Source organism: Phyllobates terribilis, unplaced genomic scaffold (genome assembly GCF_046119375.1).
Source record: "Phyllobates terribilis strain yellow unplaced genomic scaffold, ASM4611937v1 Scaffold_38__1_contigs__length_12584779, whole genome shotgun sequence".
NCBI classification, from domain to species: Eukaryota; Metazoa; Chordata; class Amphibia; order Anura; family Dendrobatidae; genus Phyllobates; species Phyllobates terribilis.
The window spans coordinates 1,901,318-1,928,933 of record NW_027362798.1 but is presented as its reverse complement, the minus strand read 5'-3'; the positions used below and the strand labels follow the sequence as shown (position 1 = coordinate 1,928,933).

Genomic DNA, 27,616 nt, shown 5'->3' with positions numbered 1-27,616 from the left:
CCAATAAATAGGCATAAAACAGTCTAGCAAGAAAAATCTTTCTGCATTCCATGGGGGAAAAAACAATCTTTTTAAAAATCACCAAATTCCGAACGTCCCATGAAACCTCTTTATATATGACAAAAATAATCCAGCTTGCCCGCTTCCTTTGCGAGTACTTAAAATCTTGACCTATTAAAATCCTTTCAAAATCGAAACAATGAAAACCAACTAAAGCAACAAACATACGTGACAACAAGGTAAAAACTTTTTTAGCAAAAAAACAGTCCCAAAAAATATGCTGTATTGTTTCCACCTTATTGCAACCTTCCCTAGGACATAGTTCTTGAACCTTTATCCCCCGGTCATTCAAAAAAGCCCTTGTTGGCAAGCATCCATGCAACGCCATCCAGGTTACATCCTTCTGTCTGTTGCTGATTCCACGCATGAAAAAAAGCTTCCACACCTGTCCAGACTGTGCATTATTACAAAACGGCACATCACATAACATCTCCTTCTTCTTAATACCTGAGACAATCAGTTTTTTGTCCGGTCTAACCATGGAGCTTATCCCATTTTGATCATAGAAGGACCTAAGCACCACATAAAAAAACGGTATCACAAACGAAACTGGTTTTCTTAAATCCTTCTCACACCAGCTCCATTTCTGGAAAAGCCGTCCTGCTAAATATTTGCACATGTCCGCAGTCCTGTTATTGCACTGGGATAATTTATAAATGTTCAAAAAATAATGCATTCTTAAAAATAAGTCAATGTTAGGAAAATCACAACCCCCATTTTCCACAGAACACATAACCATTCCTCTTCTTAGTTTCTCCATTTTGGATCCCCAAAAAAACACAAACAGTTTCCTTGTCACTCTCTTTGTCCAAAGCACAGCAGGTGGGAAAATCAAAGCAGTGTACAGCAGAAGCGGGAGAATCACAGACTTGATTACCAGCACTTTCCCTCTCAGCGACAGGTTCCTTAGTTTCCAAAAGTTCAACTTCTGATCCATTTTGTCTTCTAGAATCTTCAGGCTGCTTTTCCCTTTCAGTTCCTTCTCAAAGATGACACCAAGAACCTCAATTTCCTCCCTACTCTCCACTCCTGCCACGTTAACCTCAACCTGCCTCCCAAAGTTACAAAGCTGGCACTTTCCCCAATTCACCGCCATACCAGCCACACAACAAAAAATCCTTACGTGCAAATTCACTCTATTGAGATCCGCCTGTGAACCACAAGTAAAAACAATATCATCCATATAACTTAAAGACTTGACTGGACCCCCGGATCCCCCAGGAATAAAAACACCAGCCACACACTTGTCAACTTGCACACTTTTTAAAAGGGCCTCCACCACACAGATAAAAAGAATTGGTGACAGGGGACAACCCTGCCTAACTCCCGATAAAATATTAAAACTGGAACTCACATGCCCATTAACTAAAATCTGGCTACTGACCCCACAATAAAAACTCTTAATGACCATCAATAATTTATCCGGAACACCAAGGTGACTTAAAGCAGAGAACAAAAATCTATGTGATATTTTATCAAAGGCTTTCTCCAGGTCCACCGACTGTAACAAAAGAGCATTCTTATTCAAATTAGCCTGATAAATTAAGTCTCTTAGAAGCAGCAAATTATCTGAAATTTTCCTACCAGGCACTGCACATGCCTGATACTCCCCCACCATATCACCTATCACATCTGCCAGTCTACCAGCCACAATTTTAGAAATAATTTTGTAATCACTGTTTAACAATGTTATGGGCCTCCAATTTTTAATATCCCTCATGTCCCCTTTCTTATGAATCAGCGTAACAATCCCCCTACGCATAGAAACCGATAAAATCCCATGAGTAAAACCATATTGCACCACCCGGGAAAACTCCACACCTATAATATCCCAAAATCTAACATAAAATTCAGCAGGAAGACCATCACAGCCTGGCGTCTTGCCTTTCGCCAAGCCATCCACTGCCCGTCTAATTTCATCTTTCCCAACCTCCTCACTTAAAAACCCAATTTTCTCCTCAGGAATATTATTAGTTAATACTTTGCAATAATCATTAATTTCCGCATCACTGGCTCTACTATCGTTAGAGAAGAGTGTTTCATAAAAGGAAAGAATACTGCCAATCATCTCATCCCCAGATACCTCCCCTGCAGGAGAAAAAACAGACTTAAAAACCCCTTTAGGTTTAAAACATTTTTTAAAAAAGTATCTCGAACATTGCTCATTTTCCTCCATGTGCTTTATTTTTGCCTTAAACATAATAGTCTTCCCTTTTTCAATAAGTATCTTCTTCAGTTCGTCCTTCAAATCTGCAATCTCTTTATCCACCTCCATCCCCGCTCTCTTAAACTTATGGAGTACTTCCAATTTTGAAATAACAGCAGCATCATGATCCCTTTTGGCTTTCGCTCTCCTAAAACACACCCCTTTAAAATAACATGCAAATTTCTCCTTAGCCCAGTCCCACCACTCTAGCAAATCTTTAAAAAGGTGCTGTTCAGACACACAAGACAAAAACACTTTATTAAAACCAACCTTAACACTCTCCTCTTCCAGCAGGCTTACGTTCAGCTTCCAGAGTCCCTTTCCAAAAGCCAGGGACTCAGCTATACACAGATCTACCACTATCATCTTGTGGTCAGAAAAAGTCGTCATCACGTGGTTGCACTTGGCCACCTTAATCCCTTCAGACATAAAAACATAGTCAATTCGGGAAACACTACGTCCACTATCTGATATGTATGTGAACTTATCACTTGGCCCAACCATCAGACCAGCATCCGTGTAGCGTAAATCCTGCACAATCTGATTTAAAATATTAGACGTAACATCAGTCCTACCTTCCGTAGAGCTCTTACGATCTTTTGCGGATCTGACACAATTAAAATCTCCAGCCACTATAGTGAAGTCTCTGCCTGGTAAAAACAACTTTAGAGACTCCAAAAACCCAACTCTTGCTTGTTTATCAGCAGGGGCATAAACATTAAAAACCCGTACCCGCTGACCTAAAAAATCCACTAATAAAAACAAACATCTCCCAGGTATGATTACTTTAAACTCTAAAACCTTTAGACTGGAATTACACAGTAAAATGCCCACCCCTTCATTCCTGTTTTCTGAGCATGGGGACCAAAAAGATTGCCCCTTATTCCACTCACTCTCATGCGGGGCAGATTTAATTACACATTCCTGCAGACAGACAATATCTGCATTCACACTCTCAATGTACTCCAGTATCCCTGCTCTCCTACAAGCAGAACCAATCCCTCGTACATTCAGAGAAGCAACACACAACGCCATCATAACAACAGGAAAAAATCTCCACCATACCCGATCCATCATGAACCAGGAGAAAACCCACTCCTGCCACCCACTTTTCTACGTATATCAGGCGACTCAGAACTCGAGTCCCTGTTAGAATAACCTGGTCTTAGGGAGACTGGATCTTCCTGCCCCCCAGACCAACACCCCTCCACCTTACTTCTTTTAATCACGGAGGCATAACTCTCCTCCTTGCCATCATCTTCCTCCTCATTTTCACTCCAATCACTGTTAACCCTATCACGCTGCTGAGGGGTTATAGTTCCATCCGAATCAGAATCCTCCTCCTCCAAAATCTCCATTTCCTCACCCCCATCTCTTCCCAAAACAGGATTCACTGACTCCGCCATATTAGACAAATCCATCCCATCACCCGGGCCATGCACATCAGCTACTTTGTTTATTACTTCCAGCCCCTCCCTCAAACCAACTTTCTTCTGGCTCCGCCCCTTTTCCTCCATCTTGGGCACCGCATGGTCTCTTCCCCTACCACCATCTTGTTTTTGGCTTTCCCCCTCTGAGTCTGAGCCTTCGCCCTCCTCCCCACTTTCCTGCCGAGTCTTCTTCTGCCTCTCTTCAGCGTCCACCTGTGACCTAGGAATCTGAGCCCACAATCTACATTTCCTTGCAAGGTGATCTGCATGTCCACACAAATCACACACCTTATTCATTGGGCAACCACTTGCAACATGCCCAGATTTCCCACAACCTCTACAAACATCACCTTGCACTGGACAATCTTTCTGAACATGTCCAAACTCATGACACTTCCTACAATATTCCATCTGTCCATTATAAAAACAAAATCCCCTTTCTCCTCCGATAGAAAACTGTGCAGGAATGCTCTTGGCACCCCCAATAGCTCTATCATCCGGTCTCAGTTTTACAACATATCTCCTCTTGCCATTTAGATAATTGTATTTGTTCTTCATTCTTCCCAAAAATTTAACCTCACTACAATACCGAGCTAAAAAATTGGAAACAGTCTCATCCGGAACTTTAGGGTTATACATGTGCACAACCACATACTTATATGTCTGCTGGAACAGAGGTTCCAGTGCAATAAACTCTAGGCATTTCAATTCCTTTTCTTCCTTCATTCGTACCAACTCCATGTAGACTCTCTGGCAAATACTCAAAGAAACAAAAGTGATATCATAAATTCCTTGTTTCTGAAAATCCTGCAGTGCCAATACATCCGTTACCTTCAAGCCATTAATGTTCTTCAAGACATCAACGCAAACTTGGTCCAAACCGATTTCTCCTTCATGACCTGCAGCCACCTTCAGACGGACCGAGTCCTCTAATCCACGTGTTTTCTCCACCATTTTTACAGCAGATAAACACAATCGCCGCTCAATCGCACACTAGGGCCCCACAAGGGGGAACCCCAGTCACAACTGCCCTCCAAACAACACCAGCAGCAGAAAACCACCACTGATCTTGCCAAAAGGCCGAGAAGCGATAACCAGAATTGGTTTCAAACTACGGAGCCACCCAAGGATCCTGAAAAGTCCATTTGTGGAGATGAGCTCCTGGACTCCCGTTAAGAAGACATGTTGTCAACCTCTAGATCCCTTACATGCCTGCACTTTTCGGCTTGCTGCTGCTGCAATCCACGCGTTTTAGATCTGCATAACTCCACCTCTTTAAACACAGCACCTTCACCCCCTGCTGTTCCCACCCGCCTCAACACCGTTGGAAGGGAGGAGAACCAATTAAGGCGGGGGGTGGGGTGGAACGAGCAGCTGTCTACCCTTAGCAGGAGGGCTCCTGATTACATACCTCTCCTGCTGCTGCTGCTGCTGCTGGCTGTCCAGCAGCAGACTGAAGGTGGCTGCTGCTGTGCACAGGTATATAAAGGCTCAGAGCCTATTATGACACGCGCAGCCAGCGTTCCATTGCCACATTCCATCTACTGCAGGCAGGATACCTGGCTGGCTGAATGTCGCTGAGAAGCTCACAGAGACCGCCATAAGCAACAGTTTAACAGAATGCCACAGACTAATCAACCAAACTTTTTGGGTTGGGTTCTCTTTTATAGTCTGTAGGCATTAAATGAAAGAAGTCAGTGTTCCAGCAGAAGGAGACAACGTTTCAGAAAAGGCATTGTAGCAAACCAAAAAAGAAATTTTAAGCGCAGCAGAGTAACCAGCGCACATACCTGTTAGCTCAGGTGAGTTTAAAAGGCTGCTGTTGATAACAAGGGCATTTGCTAAATAGATGGTGTGTGTGCAACAATATACTGAAAGGTCAATTATATTGTGCAGCTTATCTCACCACCTGTAGTTATTTAGGTGAAAGCTCCAAAATGCTTGCCTAATATGTCTGTTTATCCAAAAGGAAGTAAAAAGGGAGAGCTAGAAAGATAGCATTGCATCACATTACATGGCAATGCAATGCACAGTTGCTGAAGTTGAACCAAAATGAGCTTGTAATCTGGCTTCTGCAACTTTGAACATGAAAAATCCAATGAGGAGAAGAAAAGCAAAGCCAAAGAGTCCATCCCAAAATCCGACAAACAAGCAAAATGAACAAAAAACATTGAATTCAATTCTTTCTGATTTTAGAAACTGCATTAAAGAAGGGGTGCACCGGTCCTGGAGATACTGCAATACCAGGTCAATGCGTGGAGTGGACAGAGCAAGCTCTTTTTCCATCTCCCTGTTCTAAAAATCCATTTAATATATGGTCCCCAGATAGGGGACGTATCAGATATTAAACTGATAAGAACAGATACTACACTTGATCTTAGCCAAAAGGCCGAGAAGCGATAACCAGAATTGGTTTCAAACTACGGAGCCACCCAAGGATCCTGAAAAGTCCATTTGTGGAGATGAGCTCCTGGACTCCCGTTAAGAAGACATGTTGTCAACCTCTAGATCCCTTACATGCCTGCACTTTTCGGCTTGCTGCTGCTGCAATCCACGCGTTTTAGATCTGCATAACTCCACCTCTTTAAACACAGCACCTTCACCCCCTGCTGTTCCCACCCGCCTCAACACCGTTGGAAGGGAGGAGAACCAATTAAGGCGGGGGGTGGGGTGGAACGAGCAGCTGTCTACCCTTAGCAGGAGGGCTCCTGATTACATACCTCTCCTGCTGCTGCTGCTGCTGGCTGTCCAGCAGCAGACTGAAGGTGGCTGCTGCTGTGCACAGGTATATAAAGGCTCAGAGCCTATTATGACACGCGCAGCCAGCGTTCCATTGCCACATTCCATCTACTGCAGGCAGGATACCTGGCTGGCTGAATGTCGCTGAGAAGCTCACAGAGACCGCCATAAGCAACAGTTTAACAGAATGCCACAGACTAATCAACCAAACTTTTTGGGTTGGGTTCTCTTTTATAGTCTGCAGGCATTAAATGAAAGAAGTCAGTGTTCCAGCAGAAGGAGACAACGTTTCAGAAAAGGCATTGTAGCAAACCAAAAAAGAAATTTTAAGCGCAGCAGAGTAACCAGCGCACATACCTGTTAGCTCAGGTGAGTTTAAAAGGCTGCTGTTGATAACAAGGGCATTTGCTAAATAGATGGTGTGTGTGCAACAATATACTGAAAGGTCAATTATATTGTGCAGCTTATCTCACCACCTGTAGTTATTTAGGTGAAAGCTCCAAAATGCTTGCCTAATATGTCTGTTTATCCAAAAGGAAGTAAAAAGGGAGAGCTAGAAAGATAGCATTGCATCACATTACATGGCAATGCAATGCACAGTTGCTGAAGTTGAACCAAAATGAGCTTGTAATCTGGCTTCTGCAACTTTGAACATGAAAAATCCAATGAGGAGAAGAAAAGCAAAGCCAAAGAGTCCATCCCAAAATCCGACAAACAAGCAAAATGAACAAAAAACATTGAATTCAATTCTTTCTGATTTTAGAAACTGCATTAAAGAAGGGGTGCACCGGTCCTGGAGATAATGCAATACCAGGTCAATGCGTGGAGTGGACAGAGCAAGCTCTTTTTCCATCTCCCTGTTCTAAAAATCCATTTAATATATGGTCCCCAGATAGGGGACGTATCAGATATTAAACTGATAAGAACAGATACTACACTTGATCTTAGCCAAAAGGCCGAGAAGCGATAACCAGAATTGGTTTCAAACTACGGAGCCACCCAAGGATCCTGAAAAGTCCATTTGTGGAGATGAGCTCCTGGACTCCCGTTAAGAAGACATGTTGTCAACCTCTAGATCCCTTACATGCCTGCACTTTTCGGCTTGCTGCTGCTGCAATCCACGCGTTTTAGATCTGCATAACTCCACCTCTTTAAACACAGCACCTTCACCCCCTGCTGTTCCCACCCGCCTCAACACCGTTGGAAGGGAGGAGAACCAATTAAGGCGGGGGGTGGGGTGGAACGAGCAGCTGTCTACCCTTAGCAGGAGGGCTCCTGATTACATACCTCTCCTGCTGCTGCTGCTGCTGGCTGTCCAGCAGCAGACTGAAGGTGGCTGCTGCTGTGCACAGGTATATAAAGGCTCAGAGCCTATTATGACACGCGCAGCCAGCGTTCCATTGCCACATTCCATCTACTGCAGGCAGGATACCTGGCTGGCTGAATGTCGCTGAGAAGCTCACAGAGACCGCCATAAGCAACAGTTTAATAGAATGCCACAGACTAATCAACCAATCTTTTTGGGTTGGGTTCTCTTTTATAGTCTGCAGGCATTAAATGAAAGAAGTCAGTGTTCCAGCAGAAGGAGACAACGTTTCAGAAAAGGCATTGTAGCAAACCAAAAAAGAAATTTTAAGCGCAGCAGAGTAACCAGCGCACATACCTGTTAGCTCAGGTGAGTTTAAAAGGCTGCTGTTGATAACAAGGGCATTTGCTAAATAGATGGTGTGTGTGCAACAATATACTGAAAGGTCAATTATATTGTGCAGCTTATCTCACCACCTGTAGTTATTTAGGTGAAAGCTCCAAAATGCTTGCCTAATATGTCTGTTTATCCAAAAGGAAGTAAAAAGGGAGAGCTAGAAAGATAGCATTGCATCACATTACATGGCAATGCAATGCACAGTTGCTGAAGTTGAACCAAAATGAGCTTGTAATCTGGCTTCTGCAACTTTGAACATGAAAAATCCAATGAGGAGAAGAAAAGCAAAGCCAAAGAGTCCATCCCAAAATCCGACAAACAAGCAAAATGAACAAAAAACATTGAATTCAATTCTTTCTGATTTTAGAAACTGCATTAAAGAAGGGGTGCACCGGTCCTGGAGATACTGCAATACCAGGTCAATGCATGGAGTGGACAGAGCAAGCTCTTTTTCCATCTCCCTGTTCTAAAAATCCATTTAATATATGGTCCCCAGATAGGGGACGTATCAGATATTAAACTGATAAGAACAGATTTTTTTTTTTTTTTTTTTTTTTTTTCTTTTTCCAAACACTCAGAAATTAAGTTTTATAATCTTAAATCATATATCACTAAACTCAAGATTTTAGTTCCATCATCGTGTTTAGATATTATATTTATATTTTTTCATTTGAATTAATATATATAAAGTTAAACATAACAATTCCTTTACAGTTTCAACAGTTTCCAAACAAATCACAACTGACATTACTTCACCCGGTTTCCCAAACTAAATATCCCCTTTTTCCCTTTTACTTTCCTCCCAACAAAACCCCTTAACTTCTTTTCTTCCTCCTCATGCTCTAACCGCATCTGTTCCCAATCATACTCTTCCTCATCATCTCTGAAAGTCACCACCTTCTCCAAAACTTTACCCTTTTCCTCTTTTACTTCTTTCTTTTCACCAGATACTTTCCTTGATCCACAATTTTCCTGTACCGTTACCTTTTTCTTCACCTTTAAACTTTCAACTTCTTTTCCCTGCTTATTCTCCTCTATAATTATCGCATCAACTTCCTTCTTCATTTTATCACCAATATCTTCCTTTTGTCCTCCAAAGTTCTTTTCAAAAGTTCCTTTGCTGCTTTCCATGTAACAATACCCAGAACTCCCGTTTACCATAATCCTCCCATTATGCAAATTTTCTTCTCCTGTTGTCCACACCAAAAAACGTCTCTTTCCGTTCCAAATACCAACTTTGTTCCTGTATAATTTCTGAAACTTTACCATCTTACATTTAGATTCCAAAAAAACCATTATCTCCTCTATTTCCACAAACGGATTGTCCATGTAAATTATCACACTCTTCGGTTTCCCCATGAATGATGCACTTACTCCAATTTTCCCAGAATCCTCTTCACTCCAGCATTTGAAAAAATGAATGCACTTTTCCTCAGAAACTAGAGTCACATCACAAACTTTACCTTGCTTTATTTCTTGCATACAGTAGATATCCTTCTCCAAAACTTCATGTTTCCTCAAAATTTCCAGAATCCATTTTTCTTCCAAAAAAGTTTCTTCCGTCTCCCGTTTCACAAAAAAACGTAAGCATCTCTTCTTTTTCCAAAACTCCATCTCAACAATCCGTTTTCCTTCCGTTTTTCCTTTTAATCCTCCAAATGTTGCCACCACAGCTATGTGTGGCGACAGTTGCCCCCCACAGCTATGTGTGGTGACAAGGTGATCGCCTCTCGTTGCCCAGGGACTAATCCGACTCCCTAATAGCAGCAGGGGGGTTTAGCTCCACCGATGAGTGTAGCGATCCCCCCAGGCCAAGGAGCCGGGTACCCCAAGCACCTCCCAGTCAAGACCAAGGCAGCAACCGCTAGATCACTGCACTTGATCTTAGCCAAAAGGCCGAGAAGCGATAACCAGAATTGGTTTCAAACTACGGAGCCACCCAAGGATCCTGAAAAGTCCATTTGTGGAGATGAGCTCCTGGACTCCCGTTAAGAAGACATGTTGTCAACCTCTAGATCCCTTACATGCCTGCACTTTTCGGCTTGCTGCTGCTGCAATCCACGCGTTTTAGATCTGCATAACTCCACCTCTTTAAACACAGCACCTTCACCCCCTGCTGTTCCCACCCGCCTCAACACCGTTGGAAGGGAGGAGAACCAATTAAGGCGGGGGGTGGGGTGGAATGAGCAGCTGTCTACCCTTAGCAGGAGGGCTCCTGATTACATACCTCTCCTGCTGCTGCTGCTGCTGGCTGTCCAGCAGCAGACTGAAGGTGGCTGCTGCTGTGCACAGGTATATAAAGGCTCAGAGCCTATTATGACACGCGCAGCCAGCGTTCCATTGCCACATTCCATCTACTGCAGGCAGGATACCTGGCTGGCTGAATGTCGCTTTGAAGCTCACAGAGACCGCCATAAGCAACAGTTTAACAGAATGCCACAGACTAATCAACCAAACTTTTTGGGTTGGGTTCTCTTTTATAGTCTGCAGGCATTAAATGAAAGAAGTCAGTGTTCCAGCAGAAGGAGACAACGTTTCAGAAAAGGCATTGTAGCAAACCAAAAAAGAAATTTTAAGCGCAGCAGAGTAACCAGCGCACATACCTGTTAGCTCAGGTGAGTTTAAAAGGCTGCTGTTGATAACAAGGGCATTTGCTAAATAGATGGTGTGTGTGCAACAATATACTGAAAGGTCAATTATATTGTGCAGCTTATCTCACCACCTGTAGTTATTTAGGTGAAAGCTCCAAAATGCTTGCCTAATATGTCTGTTTATCCAAAAGGAAGTAAAAAGGGAGAGCTAGAAAGATAGCATTGCATCACATTACATGGCAATGCAATGCACAGTTGCTGAAGTTGAACCAAAATGAGCTTGTAATCTGGCTTCTGCAACTTTGAACATGAAAAATCCAATGAGGAGAAGAAAAGCAAAGCCAAAGAGTCCATCCCAAAATCCGACAAACAAGCAAAATGAACAAAAAACATTGAATTCAATTCTTTCTGATTTTAGAAACTGCATTAAAGAAGGGGTGCACCGGTCCTGGAGATACTGCAATACCAGGTCAATGCGTGGAGTGGACAGAGCAAGCTCTTTTTCCATCTCCCTGTTCTAAAAATCCATTTAATATATGGTCCCCAGATAGGGGACGTATCAGATATTAAACTGATAAGAACAGATTTTTTATTTTTTTTTTTTTCCCTCAGATGGGGAAATCCACGGTCTATAGTCACGACCAAAGGAACTTCCTTCCAAACAGCTGCATCATCTCAACGACACAAATGCTGCTCCCATCATCACCGGAAAAATTTTTATTTCTTCTTTTTAAACCTTACACAGAAAACAAGATCAAGAAGTATTTACAAAATATCTCCACTTTTTAACTTTCCATATTCCCTCCGCATCCACTTCCCCTCTCCTCTTTTTGTCCCATAAGAAACACACATACATCTTCCCCATAATCACCTTCACACTATCCTTTACAGCAATTTCCTTCCTTTTAAACACATACACATTCCTCACATCCCATAACACTTCCTTTATACACGCAAGCATCAACCACAAGACTCTTTCCTTCGTCCCATCACATATTCCCAAACCAAACATAAACAACTCAAAGGACAACAAATTCACACCACACAATTCTTTACACAAAGGCCCCATTCTCCCAATCACATCTCTAGCATACTGGCAATTCCAAAAAACATGCAACACACTTTCCCTTCCACCACAGCCATTTCTTGGACACGTTTCACTCCTCACTAAACCTCTATTCCTCTGAAACTCTCCTACTGGCAACACTCCATGCAAAGACTGCCACACAACCTCACTCTGCTTATTTGTCATACCACCCATCCGCACCTTCTTCCATACTTTTTGCACATCACACCCTCTCACCAAATTTATTCCACTCTCCATTTCTCTACACTCAATCATCCTGTACACAGCCTTCTTATTTCCCAACAACCTCACATCCACATCACACAACTCATACTTCACCAAAAACTTATAAACCCACACATACCACACGGGCACCTCAAAAGCAACCGGACACCGCAAATCCCTCTCTCTCCACTTCAAACGAAAAGAATAAGCCCCAAATAAATATCCACACATACATGAAAACTTTCCATCGCCCATAATCACTTTCAGCACAAACACCACAATATTCACACCCAAAAAAACTTCTAAATTTGGAAAACCCAAACCACCTTTCTCCATACGCTTCACCAACACTTCCCTCCGCGCCCTCTCCATTTTAGAATTCCACAAAAAAACAAACAAAATCCTATTCAATCCTCTCAAAACCATATAACCTGGTGGAAACACAACTGCAACATATAAAAAAATAGGCAACACCACGCTTTTAATGACTAAGATTTTTCCAAAGAAAGTAAGGCTTCTCAACTTCCAAAAACATAACTTCTTTTCAACCTTCTCTTTCGCGTCATCCCAACTTTCTTTCCCATCCAATCTTTCTGAAAACTTCACTCCCAAAACCTTAATGGGCCCATTCACTACGTTCACACCTACATCTCTACTCAAAATACCACTTCCAAAAACCTTACACTCACTCTTTTCCCAATTCACTTTAAATGCAGACGCACCACAAAAGATAGACACTAACAACTTCACCCGCCTCACCGAACATTCAGAATCACATAATACACACACGTCATCCATATAACCACTCACCTTCCACTCTCTTCCTCCACCTCCCGGCACTTGCACACCTCGAACCACTTTATCCTTCCTCAACATACACAACAAAGGTTCAATTGCACAAATAAAAGCCACAGGGGATAACGGACACCCCTGCCTCACGCCCGAATGCACATTCACTCTCCTACCGACATAACCGTTCATTAAAACACAACTATAAATATCTGTATATAGACTTCTCACTCTCCCAACAAAATCAGCAGGAAAACCCATTCTCAGCAACACTCTAAACAAAAAACCATGCGACAACCTATCATACGCCTTTTCAAAATCCAGGCTCAACAAAAACACACTCTTCTTCCGGCTCATACAATCCCATAGACAATCTCTCAATATACACACACACTCGTGAATCCGTCTCCCAGGTACTGCACAACACTGCTCATCCCCAATCACACTCTCTATCACATCACGCATCCTATTTGCCATTAATTTTGCGTAGATCTTATAATCACAGTTCAATAATGTTATTGGCCTCCAGTTTTTCAGACTCTTCAAATCACCCTTTTTCGGAATCAATACAACCATACCTGCACGCATACTACCTGCCACCTCCATATTTTCCCACATATACTTACAAAAATCCACAAAATCACTCCCAATCACATCCCACATCATGCGGTAAAATTCTACTGGAAGACCATCCCCCCCCGGCGTCTTATTCAAAGCCATACTACACATAACCTTCCATACTTCATCACTTGTCACAGCATCCATCACCCTCTCTCTTTCCGCCTCATTCAATTTACTCTCTAACGTACTCAAAACATCATTCTCCAAACACTCATCCCTCCACTTTACAGCATACAAATCCTCATAAAACTTTGCCACTTCCTCACACATATCCTCTCCACTCACCTCGCTTCCATCTGCTCCATTCAACACACACATATTTTGCTTTTTCCCAAAAACCTTCTTGAAAAAAAAACGTGAACATTTTTCATCATACTCCAAATTATCAACTTTTGCTCTAAAGACAATACTCCTCCCTTTTTCCAACAAGAACTCATGAACCTCCTTTTTCACTTGTAAAATATCCTCCTCCACCTCCATCCCTCCCTCCCTCAATTTATACAAGAAACTTAAACGTGCATTTAAACTCACAAAATGTCTCCTCTTGACTGCTGCCATCTTATAACCCAAATTTTTGAAAAAATTTTTTGTCTGTTTTTTAACCCAATCCCACCACCCACAAACATTCCCAAAACCATTTTTACACTCACACCACTCCTCATACCGTCTTGCATATTCCTTTCTTACTTCCTCATACTCCAATAACTTAACATTCAACTTCCACAAACCTTTCCCAAACACCCCATTCACATTCACATCCAACTCACACGACATGCACACATGATCTGAAAACAAAACATTCTCCTGCTTATAGTCAACAGGAATCATATTTTTTGAAATAAAACAGTAATCCAATCTAGATTGTATTCTTCCACTTTCGGAAAAGAAGGTATTTAACAAAGGCCTCACTTTACATACACTTTGCATATCATGCAAATCAAAATCACTAACCAACTCTAACAAAGTTTTCCCAGACACATCCACATTCACTCTCCCCACATCACAATTCATATCACCCACAATCACCACAGGCATTCTTCCCGGAACAAAAAGTTTAATTTTTTCAAATAACTTTTTCCGGTCATTTTTCTCCACCGGCGCATAAACATTAATAACACAAAATTTAACATTTTTATACTCAAAATTTGCTAAAATGCACCTCCCCACATCAATCACCACATAATCACTCAAAACCACCTCCCTCCCTTTAACTAAATTCCCCACACCATCATTTTTATTACATGCACTCCCCGACCACACAGATGCTCCATGAGACCATTCATCTCCTCTCACCCCATCCACCACTCCACACTCTTGCAAACAAAAAATCGATGCATTCTTCATAGCCAAAAAATCAAAAATTGCAGCCCTCCTGGCCTTATTTTTAAACACTCTCACATTTTGTGAAATTATAGTAAAACCCATTTTTTCCTTTTTTAAACCTCCTAAAAAAAAACGAAAACAGAAAAGTTACAAAAACACTACAAAAACTCCACTCACAAGAAAAAGCCTTTGACTTAAGTCAAAGCTTATAATAGGCATTATCACGCATATTGCAAGGCAACCTTAACCAGCACCCCCACTATCTTCTTCCACCATCTGAACCGAGCAACTCGTTTCCGAGCCGCTAGCAGCATCACCATCACCCCACCTTGCTTTCTTGGCACCCACTTTTCGCTGCGGTGCCTTGATATCTTCTTCATCATTTGCCCCACCACCCTCCCTGTGACACTTTCTACTCCCCCCACCCTCATTGGAGAAGTACTCCTCAATATTCTCAGGATCTGAAGGGTGTGATGACCCTTCCCCAGTTTCCATACAATCTGCAGCATCTACAGCGTCCTGAAAGTCCAACGTATCCGGACACCTTCCTTCTCCCGCTGCATTCATCTGCCCCTCCATTCTCCTCAATTCTTTCACAAGCTCCTTCTCCATTTTAGGTGCCTTTTTCTCCTTCTGGTAAGCAGGCCTCAGACTCACAGTTTCAGGGGCAGACCTTTCACTCCGCCTCCTCTGCTCTCTCTCCATTCTAGCAGTTTCTCTTTCTATCTGCTGCAAAACCCTCCTCTCCTCCTCCTCCTTCTTCCTCTCCTTATCAGTTTTCCTGGGCACACCCTGCGGGCAATCTTTAAACATGTGCTCACCACTTCCACACATGTCACAAGCCTTGGGCTTCGGGCACGCACTTGCCACATGCCCCTCCTCTTTGCAGTTACGGCAACATTGCCCTTTCTTACATGCATCCTGCACATGTCCAAAGCAGTAACATTTCCTGCAATACATAGGCTGCCCTACATAGTAAAGGAAGCCCCTATGTCCCGCCACAGAAAAATTCGCAGGAGGATGTCTAAAGCCTCCCACACTTCCAGGATCCTTCTTCAGTTTCACCCGAAACTTGTATTTGCAGTTGAAAATACCTAAAGAATTAAACTGCTTTTCCCCTTTACGCACATAATCACAGTACCGTGCAAGGAAGCCTTCAAGCAATGCTGGCTCAGTAAAATGGTTATAAACTGTTACCCACACAATCTTTTCTTGAAGTCCAAACAAGGGTTCAAACCACACCCCTTCCAAAAAAGGATCATCAGTGTGACTCCGAAGCCACTCAAACACATCAAGGCAGGTATTTTCTTCTACAAAAGTCACGTCATATGTACCTGATTTAGGAAACTCGTTGACGCTGTAGAAGTCGCCTCGTTTTGCTCCAGCTTTTCCTTCCAAAAGTTTCTCCACGATGAAGGACACATTATTCCTCTCGGAAACTGATGGATCCACTCCAATTCGGATAGTATTCTTCACGAAGTTCATCTTCAAAACCTGTCGGTATATTACCACAGAAAATCGCCAAATCCTTTCGCAAAAAGGCCTGGATTCCTCCAGAGAACTCGCACCTATCAGGCTGCAACCAAATGGTCTTAGCCAAAAGGCCGAGAAGCGATAACCAGAATTGGTTTCAAACTACGGAGCCACCCAAGGATCCTGAAAAGTCCATTTGTGGAGATGAGCTCCTGGACTCCCGTTAAGAAGACATGTTGTCAACCTCTAGATCCCTTACATGCCTGCACTTTTCGGCTTGCTGCTGCTGCAATCCACGCGTTTTAGATCTGCATAACTCCACCTCTTTAAACACAGCACCTTCACCCCCTGCTGTTCCCACCCGCCTCAACACCGTTGGAAGGGAGGAGAACCAATTAAGGCGGGGGGTGGGGTGGAACGAGCAGCTGTCTACCCTTAGCAGGAGGGCTCCTGATTACATACCTCTCCTGCTGCTGCTGCTGCTGGCTGTCCAGCAGCAGACTGAAGGTGGCTGCTGCTGTGCACAGGTATATAAAGGCTCAGAGCCTATTATGACACGCGCAGCCAGCGTTCCATTGCCACATTCCATCTACTGCAGGCAGGATACCTGGCTGGCTGAATGTCGCTGAGAAGCTCACAGAGACCGCCATAAGCAACAGTTTAACAGAATGCCACAGACTAATCAACCAAACTTTTTGGGTTGGGTTCTCTTTTATAGTCTGCAGGCATTAAATGAAAGAAGTCAGTGTTCCAGCAGAAGGAGACAACGTTTCAGAAAAGGCATTGTAGCAAACCAAAAAAGAAATTTTAAGCGCAGCAGAGTAACCAGCGCACATACCTGTTAGCTCACGTGAGTTTAAAAGGCTGCTGTTGATAACAAGGGCATTTGCTAAATAGATGGTGTGTGTGCAACAATATACTGAAAGGTCAATTATATTGTGCAGCTTATCTCACCACCTGTAGTTATTTAGGTGAAAGCTCCAAAATGCTTGCCTAATATGTCTGTTTATCCAAAAGGAAGTAAAAAGGGAGAGCTAGAAAGATAGCATTGCATCACATTACATGGCAATGCAATGCACAGTTGCTGAAGTTGAACCAAAATGAGCTTGTAATCTGGCTTCTGCAACTTTGAACATGAAAAATCCAATGAGGAGAAGAAAAGCAAAGCCAAAGAGTCCATCCCAAAATCCGACAAACAAGCAAAATGAACAAAAAACATTGAATTCAATTCTTTCTGATTTTAGAAACTGCATTAAAGAAGGGGTGCACCGGTCCTGGAGATACTGCAATACCAGGTCAATGCGTGGAGTGGACAGAGCAAGCTCTTTTTCCATCTCCCTGTTCTAAAAATCCATTTATTATATGGTCCCCAGATAGGGGACGTATCAGATATTAAACTGATAAGAACAGATACTACACTTGATCTTAGCCAAAAGGCCGAGAAGCGATAACCAGAATTGGTTTCAAACTACGGAGCCACCCAAGGATCCTGAAAAGTCCATTTGTGGAGATGAGCTCCTGGACTCCCGTTAAGAAGACATGTTGTCAACCTCTAGATCCCTTACATGCCTGCACTTTTCGGCTTGCTGCTGCTGCAATCCACGCGTTTTAGATCTGCATAACTCCACCTCTTTAAACACAGCACCTTCACCCCCTGCTGTTCCCACCCGCCTCAACACCGTTGGAAGGGAGGAGAACCAATTAAGGCGGGGGGTGGGGTGGAACGAGCAGCTGTCTACCCTTAGCAGGAGGGCTCCTGATTACATACCTCTCCTGCTGCTGCTGCTGCTGGCTGTCCAGCAGCAGACTGAAGGTGGCTGCTGCTGTGCACAGGTATATAAAGGCTCAGAGGCTATTATGACACGCGCAGCCAGCGTTCCATTGCCACATTCCATCTACTGCAGGCAGGATACCTGGCTGTCTGAATGTCGCTGAGAAGCTCACAGAGACCGCCATAAGCAACAGTTTAACAGAATGCCACAGACTAATCAACCAAACTTTTTGGGTTGGGTTCTCTTTTATAGTCTGCAGGCATTAAATGAAAGAAGTCAGTGTTCCAGCAGAAGGAGACAACGTTTCAGAAAAGGCATTGTAGCAAACCAAAAAAGAAATTTTAAGCGCAGCAGAGTAACCAGCGCACATACCTGTTAGCTCAGGTGAGTTTAAAAGGCTGCTGTTGATAACAAGGGCATTTGCTAAATAGATGGTGTGTGTGCAACAATATACTGAAAGGTCAATTATATTGTGCAGCTTATCTCACCACCTGTAGTTATTTAGGTGAAAGCTCCAAAATGCTTGCCTAATATGTCTGTTTATCCAAAAGGAAGTAAAAAGGGAGAGCTAGAAAGATAGCATTGCATCACATTACATGGCAATGCAATGCACAGTTGCTGAAGTTGAACCAAAATGAGCTTGTAATCTGGCTTCTGCAACTTTGAACATGAAAAATCCAATGAGGAGAAGAAAAGCAAAGCCAAAGAGTCCATCCCAAAATCCGACAAACAAGCAAAATGAACAAAAAACATTGAATTCAATTCTTTCTGATTTTAGAAACTGCATTAAAGAAGGGGTGCACCGGTCCTGGAGATACTGCAATACCAGGTCAATGCGTGGAGTGGACAGAGCAAGCTCTTTTTCCATCTCCCTGTTCTAAAAATCCATTTAATATATGGTCCCCAGATAGGGGACGTATCAGATATTAAACTGATAAGAACAGATACTACACTTGATCTTAGCCAAAAGGCCGAGAAGCGATAACCAGAATTGGTTTCAAACTACGGAGCCACCCAAGGATCCTGAAAAGTCCATTTGTGGAGATGAGCTCCTGGACTCCCGTTAAGAAGACATGTTGTCAACCTCTAGATCCCTTACATGCCTGCACTTTTCGGCTTGCTGCTGCTGCAATCCACGCGTTTTAGATCTGCATAACTCCACCTCTTTAAACACAGCACCTTCACCCCCTGCTGTTCCCACCCGCCTCAACACCGTTGGAAGGGAGGAGAACCAATTAAGGCGGGGGGTGGGGTGGAACGAGCAGCTGTCTACCCTTAGCAGGAGGGCTCCTGATTACATACCTCTCCTGCTGCTGCTGCTGCTGGCTGTCCAGCAGCAGACTGAAGGTGGCTGCTGCTGTGCACAGGTATATAAAGGCTCAGAGCCTATTATGACACGCGCAGCCAGCGTTCCATTGCCACATTCCATCTACTGCAGGCAGGATACCTGGCTGGCTGAATGTCGCTGAGAAGCTCACAGAGACCGCCATAAGCAACAGTTTAACAGAATGCCACAGACTAATCAACCAAACTTTTTGGATTGGGTTCTCTTTTATAGTCTGCAGGCATTAAATGAAAGAAGTCAGTGTTCCAGCAGAAGGAGACAACGTTTCAGAAAAGGCATTGTAGCAAACCAAAAAAGAAATTTTAAGCGCAGCAGAGTAACCAGCGCACATACCTGTTAGCTCAGGTGAGTTTAAAAGGCTGCTGTTGATAACAAGGGCATTTGCTAAATAGATGGTGTGTGTGCAACAATATACTGAAAGGTCAATTATATTGTGCAGCTTATCTCACCACCTGTAGATATTTAGGTGAAAGCTCCAAAATGCTTGCCTAATATGTCTGTTTATCCAAAAGGAAGTAAAAAGGGAGAGCTAGAAAGATAGCATTGCATCACATTACATGGCAATGCAATGCACAGTTGCTGAAGTTGAACCAAAATGAGCTTGTAATCTGGCTTCTGCAACTTTGAACATGAAAAATCCAATGAGGAGAAGAAAAGCAAAGCCAAAGAGTCCATCCCAAAATCCGACAAACAAGCAAAATGAACAAAAAACATTGAATTCAATTCTTTCTGATTTTAGAAACTGCATTAAAGAAGGGGTGCACCGGTCCTGGAGATACTGCAATACCAGGTCAATGCGTGGAGTGGACAGAGCAAGCTCTTTTTCCATCTCCCTGTTCTAAAAATCCATTTAATATATGGTCCCCAGATAGGGGACGTATCAGATATTAAACTGATAAGAACAGATACTACACTTGATCTTAGCCAAAAGGCCGAGAAGCGATAACCAGAATTGGTTTCAAACTACGGAGCCACCCAAGGATCCTGAAAAGTCCATTTGTGGAGATGAGCTCCTGGACTCCCGTTAAGAAGACATGTTGTCAACCTCTAGATCCCTTACATGCCTGCACTTTTCGGCTTGCTGCTGCTGCAATCCACGCGTTTTAGATCTGCATAACTCCACCTCTTTAAACACAGCACCTTCACCCCCTGCTGTTCCCACCCGCCTCAACACCGTTGGAAGGGAGGAGAACCAATTAAGGCGGGGGGTGGGGTGGAACGAGCAGCTGTCTAGCCTTAGCAGGAGGGCTCCTGATTACATACCTCTCCTGCTGCTGCTGCTGCTGGCTGTCCAGCAGCAGACTGAAGGTGGCTGCTGCTGTGCACAGGTATATAAAGGCTCAGAGCCTATTATGACACGCGCAGCCAGCGTTCCATTGCCACATTCCATCTACTGCAGGCAGGATACCTGGCTGGCTGAATGTCGCTGAGAAGCTCACAGAGACCGCCATAAGCAACAGTTTAACAGAATGCCACAGACTAATCAACCAAACTTTTTGGGTTGGGTTCTCTTTTATAGTCTGCAGGCATTAAATGAAAGAAGTCAGTGTTCCAGCAGAAGGAGACAACGTTTCAGAAAAGGCATTGTAGCAAACCAAAAAAGAAATTTTAAGCGCAGCAGAGTAACCAGCGCACATACCTGTTAGCTCAGGTGAGTTTAAAAGGCTGCTGTTGATAACAAGGGCATTTGCTAAATAGATGGTGTGTGTGCAACAATATACTGAAAGGTCAATTATATTGTGCAGCTTATCTCACCACCTGTAGTTATTTAGGTGAAAGCTCCAAAATGCTTGCCTAATATGTCTGTTTATCCAAAAGGAAGTAAAAAGGGAGAGCTAGAAAGATAGCATTGCATCACATTACATGGCAATGCAATGCACAGTTGCTGAAGTTGAACCAAAATGAGCTTGTAATCTGGCTTCTGCAACTTTGAACATGAAAAATCCAATGAGGAGAAGAAAAGCAAAGCCAAAGAGTCCATCCCAAAATCCGACAAACAAGCAAAATGAACAAAAAACATTGAATTCAATTCTTTCTGATTTTAGAAACTGCATTAAAGAAGGGGTGCACCGGTCCTGGAGATACTGCAATACCAGGTCAATGCGTGGAGTGGACAGAGCAAGCTCTTTTTCCATCTCCCTGTTCTAAAAATCCATTTAATATATGGTCCCCAGATAGGGGACGTATCAGATATTAAACTGATAAGAACAGATTTTTTTTTGGTTGAATATATCTTTTATTAGCACAAAAAATAAGTTAACAGACAGTGTACAGTGCCGCAGCCCAGTACACACAGAATTCTACATCATATTTACATAGCATGAGGATACGACGCACTAACTAGACACATCACACCCCTATGCTACACAAAACACTCAATCTGAAAGAAAAAGCATGTCAATCAATACAGTACAACGAACCGTGATAAGGGATGGGGATTGGGAAAAAGGGGATGGGGAGGGGAAAATCACAGGCCCGAAGCTTTATTGAAAGACAAGACACATAAGGGGAGAGGGGGAGGAGGGGTTTAGTCCTCATCCTCGTCCTCCGGACCGTCCACGATGGAATAGTCTCTGAGCAGGCTGTGGATCAGCCTGCGGCAGTCCTGGATGGACATCCTCTCCCTCCTCAAGATGAGCCGGTTCCTGGCGACCCAAACGGCATCCTTGAAGCAGTTCATAAGGCGCCAAGCCTCCTGGATGGCTCCGACGGTATGAACCCCAGGGAAGAGTCCGTAAAGCACAGAATGGTGCGATAGGCTCGCCCTGGGGACAGAGTTCCTCAGGTCGTCCTCAAGGGCAGTCAACAGGCGCTGTGCAAATCCGCAGTCCCAAAAAGTGTGCAAAGATGTTTCCTCCACGAAGGGGCACCTTGGGCAGTACCGGGTCTTGCACAGGTTCCGGGCATGCATGAATGACCGGACGGGCAGTCCGCCCTGAATCGCCATCCACGACAAGTCCTTGTGCCCGTTGGTCAGCCTGTCAGACGACACATTTGTCCACACAGTCTCCAGCGTGTCCTGGTGAAGTCCTGTGATGTTCTCCACGTCATCCTTGGCTCTGATGAGCTTGTGGATAGTTTTGGGCTTCCACAAGTCGGGCTTGAGTCCCTCCAGTTGATGTTCCCCCACAAATCGAACGACGTCTCCGTAGAACCATGGCGTCGTCCAGTTGTAGGGGAAGGAGCTGTCCCACTTGTCCCAGCCGAGTCGCCTCCAAAGAGGAAGCAGGAAGAAGCGAGACATGGACCTGCCCGCGGAGCCACTACACTTGATCTTAGCCAAAAGGCCGAGAAGCGATAACCAGAATTGGTTTCAAACTACGGAGCCACCCAAGGATCCTGAAAAGTCCATTTGTGGAGATGAGCTCCTGGACTCCCGTTAAGAAGACATGTTGTCAACCTCTAGATCCCTTACATGCCTGCACTTTTCGGCTTGCTGCTGCTGCAATCCACGCGTTTTAGATCTGCATAACTCCACCTCTTTAAACACAGCACCTTCACCCCCTGCTGTTCCCACCCGCCTCAACACCGTTGGAAGGGAGGAGAACCAATTAAGGCGGGGGGTGGGGTGGAACGAGCAGCTGTCTACCCTTAGCAGGAGGGCTCCTGATTACATACCTCTCCTGCTGCTGCTGCTGCTGGCTGTCCAGCAGCAGACTGAAGGTGGCTGCTGCTGTGCACAGGTATATAAAGGCTCAGAGCCTATTATGACACGCGCAGCCAGCGTTCCATTGCCACATTCCATCTACTGCAGGCAGGATACCTGGCTGGCTGAATGTCGCTGAGAAGCTCACAGAGACCGCCATAAGCAACAGTTTAACAGAATGACACAGACTAATCAACCAAACTTTTTGGGTTGGGTTCTCTTTTATAGTCTGCAGGCATTAAATGAAAGAAGTCAGTGTTCCAGCAGAAGGAGACAACGTTTCAGAAAAGGCATTGTAGCAAACCAAAAAAGAAATTTTAAGCGCAGCAGAGTAACCAGCGCACATACCTGTTAGCTCAGGTGAGTTTAAAAGGCTGCTGTTGATAAGGGCATTTGCTAAATAGATGGTGTGTGTGCAACAATATACTGAAAGGTCAATTATATTGTGCAGCTTATCTCACCACCTGTAGTTATTTAGGTGAAAGCTCCAAAATGCTTGCCTAATATGTCTGTTTATCCAAAAGGAAGTAAAAAGGGAGAGCTAGAAAGATAGCATTGCATCACATTACATGGCAATGCAATGCACAGTTGCTGAAGTTGAACCAAAATGAGCTTGTAATCTGGCTTCTGCAACTTTGAACATGAAAAATCCAATGAGGAGAAGAAAAGCAGAGCCAAAGAGTCCATCCCAAAATCCGACAAACAAGCAAAATGAACAAAAAACATTGAATTCAATTCTTTCTGATTTTAGAAACTGCATTAAAGAAGGGGTGCACCGGTCCTGGAGATACTGCAATACCAGGTCAATGCGTGGAGTGGACAGAGCAAGCTCTTTTTCCATCTCCCTGTTCTAAAAATCCATTTAATATATGGTCCCCAGATAGGGGACGTATCAGATATTAAACTGATAAGAACAGATACTACACTTGATCTTAGCCAAAAGGCCGAGAAGCGATAACCAGAATTGGTTTCAAACTACGGAGCCACCCAAGGATCCTGAAAAGTCCATTTGTGGAGATGAGCTCCTGGACTCCCGTTAAGAAGACATGTTGTCAACCTCTAGATCCCTTACATGCCTGCACTTTTCGGCTTGCTGCTGCTGCAATCCACGCGTTTTAGATCTGCATAACTCCACCTCTTTAAACACAGCACCTTCACCCCCTGCTGTTCCCACCCGCCTCAACACCGTTGGAAGGGAGGAGAACCAATTAAGGCGGGGGGTGGGGTGGAACGAGCAGCTGTCTACCCTTAGCAGGAGGGCTCCTGATTACATACCTCTCCTGCTGCTGCTGGCTGTCCAGCAGCAGACTGAAGGTGGCTGCTGCTGTGCACAGGTATATAAAGGCTCAGAGCCTATTATGACACGCGCAGCCAGCGTTCCATTGCCACATTCCATCTACTGCAGGCAGGATACCTGGCTGGCTGAATGTCGCTGAGAAGCTCACAGAGACCGCCATAAGCAACAGTTTAACAGAATGCCACAGACTAATCAACCAAACTTTTTGGGTTGGGTTCTCTTTTATAGTCTGCAGGCATTAAATGAAAGAAGTCAGTGTTCCAGCAGAAGGAGACAACGTTTCAGAAAAGGCATTGTAGCAAACCAAAAAAGAAATTTTAAGCGCAGCAGAGTAACCAGCGCACATACCTGTTAGCTCAGGTGAGTTTAAAAGGCTGCTGTTGATAACAAGGGCATTTGCTAAATAGATGGTGTGTGTGCAACAATATACTGAAAGGTCAATTATATTGTGCAGCTTATCTCACCACCTGTAGTTATTTAGGTGAAAGCTCCAAAATGCTTGCCTAATATGTCTGTTTATCCAAAAGGAAGTAAAAAGGGAGAGCTAGAAAGATAGCATTGCATCACATTACATGGCAATGCAATGCACAGTTGCTGAAGTTGAACCAAAATGAGCTTGTAATCTGGCTTCTGCAACTTTGAACATGAAAAATCCAATGAGGAGAAGAAAAGCAGAGCCAAAGAGTCCATCCCAAAATCCGACAAACAAGCAAAATGAACAAAAAACATTGAATTCAATTCTTTCTGATTTTAGAAACTGCATTAAAGAAGGGGTGCACCGGTCCTGGAGATACTGCAATACCAGGTCAATGCGTGGAGTGGACAGAGCAAGCTCTTTTTCCATCTCCCTGTTCTAAAAATCCATTTAATATATGGTCCCCAGATAGGGGACGTATCAGATATTAAACTGATAAGAACAGATACTACACTTGATCTTAGCCAAAAGGCCGAGAAGCGATAACCAGAATTGGTTTCAAACTACGGAGCCACCCAAGGATCCTGAAAAGTCCATTTGTGGAGATGAGCTCCTGGACTCCCGTTAAGAAGACATGTTGTCAACCTCTAGATCCCTTACATGCCTGCACTTTTCGGCTTGCTGCTGCTGCAATCCACGCGTTTTAGATCTGCATAACTCCACCTCTTTAAACACAGCACCTTCACCCCCTGCTGTTCCCACCCGCCTCAACACCGTTGGAAGGGAGGAGAACCAATTAAGGCGGGGGGTGGGGTGGAACGAGCAGCTGTCTACCCTTAGCAGGAGGGCTCCTGATTACATACCTCTCCTGCTGCTGCTGCTGCTGGCTGTCCAGCAGCAGACTGAAGGTGGCTGCTGCTGTGCACAGGTATATAAAGGCTCAGAGCCTATTATGACACGCGCAGCCAGCGTTCCATTGCCACATTCCATCTACTGCAGGCAGGATACCTGGCTGGCTGAATGTCGCTGAGAAGCTCACAGAGACCGCCATAAGCAACAGTTTAACAGAATGCCACAGACTAATCAACCAAACTTTTTGGGTTGGGTTCTCTTTTATAGTCTGCAGGCATTAAATGAAAGAAGTCAGTGTTCCAGCAGAAGGAGACAACGTTTCAGAAAAGGCATTGTAGCAAACCAAAAAAGAAATTTTAAGCGCAGCAGAGTAACCAGCGCACATACCTGTTAGCTCAGGTGAGTTTAAAAGGCTGCTGTTGATAACAAGGGCATTTGCTAAATAGATGGTGTGTGTGCAACAATATACTGAAAGGTCAATTATATTGTGCAGCTTATCTCACCACCTGTAGTTATTTAGGTGAAAGCTCCAAAATGCTTGTCTAATATGTCTGTTTATCCAAAAGGAAGTAAAAAGGGAGAGCTAGAAAGATAGCATTGCATCACATTACATGGCAATGCAATGCACAGTTGCTGAAGTTGAACCAAAATGAGCTTGTAATCTGGCTTCTGCAACTTTGAACATGAAAAATCCAATGAGGAGAAGAAAAGCAAAGCCAAAGAGTCCATCCCAAAATCCGACAAACAAGCAAAATGAACAAAAAACATTGAATTCAATTCTTTCTGATTTTAGAAACTGCATTAAAGAAGGGGTGCACCGGTCCTGGAGATACTGCAATACCAGGTCAATGCGTGGAGTGGACAGAGCAAGCTCTTTTTCCATCTCCCTGTTCTAAAAATCCATTTAATATATGGTCCCCAGATAGGGGACGTATCAGATATTAAACTGATAAGAACAGATTTTTTTTTTTTTTTAGCCCGAATTCGTGTACAAAACCCGAGTGCGCTTAAAAAAGTGACAAGTGCCACAAAAAAAGTGCACTAGGATGCTGGTCTTCTTGAAACCCTCTCCAAAAGGAGAAGGGTCCCCCAAACCATTCCCCGTCCCTCCGAGCCAAAAGGCCACAGCGAGGAACAGGGACAAAAAGCCACCTCCAGCCGAAGCCAGAGGCGACCCAATCTTACCCCCAGCACCTGCCCGAGTTCTCACCCGAGCAAGGCACTGGGAGCCAAAGACTGTGCTCCCCTCCCGGAAGAGGGGAGCCAACAACGCTCTCCTCCCGAAAGAGGAGAGCCAGGGGGGTTCAGGGGGGAGCGGAACCTGATGGCCACACACTCCCCCCCTAGACCTGCCAAGAGAGGAACCCGTAAGGGAACCGCATCCCGACAAAATCCTAGTAGGACGTGACACACGTGAATAAGTGGACACACAGTGACAAAGAAATTAAATAAATAGTGAAGGTTTCACAGTATAATACTGCCCGGACCTTCGACCGGGAATTGAAAAATTCCCCATCCTAAGGCCAGAAGGCCCGGAATAAGGGTGTGTGCGAAGAAAGAAAATTTGAAGTGCTTGTGCAAATGTGCCATAAACTCAAGTGGGGTTCCCAATCCCAGTGAGTTAAGGCACCCCAGGGTCACCACTCCTGGGGCACTTCACACTTCGGGCTTTCGATCTTCCCCGGCCCAATGGCGTCGATCCTGGGGGGCCATGCTTTCCACCAGATGACTATATTAGCCACCTGGCGTACTAACAAGCGCCTAAACCCCAGTGTGCATAATGTATCAATCTACTAGGGCGGCCAACATCCAAAACCGCCTTTTCAAAAGATACTACACTTGATCTTAGCCAAAAGGCCGAGAAGCGATAACCAGAATTGGTTTCAAACTACGGAGCCACCCAAGGATCCTGAAAAGTCCATTTGTGGAGATGAGCTCCTGGACTCCCGTTAAGAAGACATGTTGTCAACCTCTAGATCCCTTACATGCCTGCACTTTTCGGCTTGCTGCTGCTGCAATCCGCGCGTTTTAGATCTGCATAACTCCACCTCTTTAAACACAGCA

The 27,616-nt window shown here is 44.1% G+C and overlaps 9 non-coding genes and 3 pseudogenes across 9 annotated transcripts; all 12 read right to left on the bottom strand.

Moving 5' to 3' along the window:
• Positions 1–5,906: 5,906 nt before the first annotated feature.
• On the bottom strand, positions 5,907–6,097 carry LOC141183821 (U2 spliceosomal RNA). Its single transcript, XR_012258637.1, has one exon. It is a non-coding gene; the product is annotated as a U2 spliceosomal RNA (small nuclear RNA).
• A 1,115-nt stretch (positions 6,098–7,212) lies between these two features.
• Positions 7,213–7,403, bottom strand: LOC141183685 (U2 spliceosomal RNA). The gene has a single exon (XR_012258514.1). It is a non-coding gene; the product is annotated as a U2 spliceosomal RNA (small nuclear RNA).
• Positions 7,404–8,518: 1,115 nt separating this feature from the next.
• On the bottom strand, positions 8,519–8,722 carry LOC141183441 (U2 spliceosomal RNA; annotated as a pseudogene).
• Positions 8,723–11,160: 2,438 nt separating this feature from the next.
• Positions 11,161–11,348, bottom strand: LOC141183378 (U2 spliceosomal RNA). The gene has a single exon (XR_012258348.1). It is a non-coding gene; the product is annotated as a U2 spliceosomal RNA (small nuclear RNA).
• A 6,135-nt stretch (positions 11,349–17,483) lies between these two features.
• LOC141183180 (U2 spliceosomal RNA) lies at positions 17,484–17,674 on the bottom strand. Its single transcript, XR_012258182.1, has one exon. It is a non-coding gene; the product is annotated as a U2 spliceosomal RNA (small nuclear RNA).
• A 1,115-nt stretch (positions 17,675–18,789) lies between these two features.
• LOC141183819 (U2 spliceosomal RNA) lies at positions 18,790–18,980 on the bottom strand. Its single transcript, XR_012258635.1, has one exon. It is a non-coding gene; the product is annotated as a U2 spliceosomal RNA (small nuclear RNA).
• Positions 18,981–20,095: 1,115 nt separating this feature from the next.
• On the bottom strand, positions 20,096–20,286 carry LOC141183818 (U2 spliceosomal RNA). The gene has a single exon (XR_012258634.1). It is a non-coding gene; the product is annotated as a U2 spliceosomal RNA (small nuclear RNA).
• Positions 20,287–21,401: 1,115 nt separating this feature from the next.
• On the bottom strand, positions 21,402–21,597 carry LOC141183323 (U2 spliceosomal RNA). The gene has a single exon (XR_012258309.1). It is a non-coding gene; the product is annotated as a U2 spliceosomal RNA (small nuclear RNA).
• Positions 21,598–23,753: 2,156 nt separating this feature from the next.
• Positions 23,754–23,944, bottom strand: LOC141183817 (U2 spliceosomal RNA). The gene has a single exon (XR_012258633.1). It is a non-coding gene; the product is annotated as a U2 spliceosomal RNA (small nuclear RNA).
• Positions 23,945–25,053: 1,109 nt separating this feature from the next.
• On the bottom strand, positions 25,054–25,244 carry LOC141183816 (U2 spliceosomal RNA). The gene has a single exon (XR_012258632.1). It is a non-coding gene; the product is annotated as a U2 spliceosomal RNA (small nuclear RNA).
• A 1,115-nt stretch (positions 25,245–26,359) lies between these two features.
• Positions 26,360–26,567, bottom strand: LOC141183364 (U2 spliceosomal RNA; annotated as a pseudogene).
• A 762-nt stretch (positions 26,568–27,329) lies between these two features.
• LOC141183527 (U2 spliceosomal RNA) lies at positions 27,330–27,421 on the bottom strand (annotated as a pseudogene).
• Positions 27,422–27,616: the final 195 nt, after the last annotated feature.